The sequence below is a fragment of the Bison bison genome, unplaced genomic scaffold, assembly GCF_000754665.1.
Source record: "Bison bison bison isolate TAMUID 2011002044 unplaced genomic scaffold, Bison_UMD1.0 scf7180017864217, whole genome shotgun sequence".
Taxonomy (NCBI): Eukaryota; Metazoa; Chordata; class Mammalia; order Artiodactyla; family Bovidae; genus Bison; species Bison bison.
In genome coordinates this window covers 3,975,678-3,976,700 of record NW_011494789.1, presented here as the reverse complement: position 1 = coordinate 3,976,700, position 1,023 = coordinate 3,975,678, and the positions used below count along the sequence as shown (strand labels likewise).

At 64.0% G+C, this 1,023-nt stretch overlaps 1 protein-coding gene across 1 annotated transcript in view; it reads left to right on the top strand.

The window, feature by feature from the left end:
• Positions 1 to 43: 43 nt before the first annotated feature.
• The window catches only part of HR (hair growth associated), a 16,500-nt gene continuing 15,520 nt past the window's right edge, over positions 44 to 1,023 (top strand). Inside the window, exon 1 of the mRNA XM_010845458.1 lies at positions 44 to 101. The gene's annotated coding sequence lies outside the window, so the exon portion shown is untranslated. The remainder of the gene's footprint in view (positions 102 to 1,023) is intronic.

The window sequence follows — 1,023 nt, the reverse complement described above, 5'->3', positions numbered from 1 at the left end:
GCCGGCCAGGAGGCCCCGGAGCCGGCCCATGGGGAGAGGACGCCTGGTGTCGGCCCCCACGACCGCCGCCGCCCGCGCCGCGCCGGGCCCGTGAAGCCCAGGTAAGCGCAGAGATGGGCGCCAGACTCGCGCCTTCTGGGGACGCCCGTAGCCGGGCATTTCCGAACCGAGCCGGCCACAAGCAGGGAGCGAGCTCTGCTTGCTCCTCTGGGCTGGGCCACACAACTCTGAAAGTTAGGATGCCCGACAGGGCTGGACGTGTCGGAGCAGTGGCCTCAGAAAACCCAAGCGCCCTATATCACGGCTCCCCTTGGGTTCCCTCGCCTCCTTCCTGGGGCTTCCCCCAGTGGGCCATGCCGCCTTGCTGGGAGAGTGCAGCAGCTCCAGTGCCACCTGTCATCCTGGTCCTTTGCACGCACGTTCAATTTTCCCTCCTTTGCCTCTCTCTGGGGCCCAGCCTGCTTTCCCCGCCTCCTTCCCTCCCCCCGGCCAGGCTGCAGTTACCAGCGTCCACAGCCGCCCTCACACTGCGGGCTAGACAGGGGTATCTAGACCCATCTGGCCTGAGGCCTCTAACTCCCCTCTACCAGATTGGCTCACTCCTTCCCTTGGGGCAGCGGTGGGGACCCCAGCCCCCAGCAGTTGTCCTGGGCTCTACCTCAGAAGCCAAGAAACTGTAAAGCACCGCTAAGAGGCTGCCCCTGTGTAGAGACAAATTCGGGCCAGCAGCCCTGTTCTTCCCGATGACTCCAGCCTGCCCTGCCTGCACTGCCCACCCAAACAAGCCCAGGTGGGGCTTGGGGTGGCCTGGCAGCACCCCAGGAACCAAAGATGCAGCGCAGGAAGAGGCTTCTGAAACTGTGCATCTCCCAACCATGTTTGACACAAGGGCACACCGAGGCCCAGAGGAGTGAACTGACTTGCCCGAGGTCACACAGCAGGGGACTGGATCAAGGCCAGGATCCAACCTTCTTGTCTCCCAGGGCAGCGCCTTCTACAGAGCTCATCTTTTGGGTTCTCACC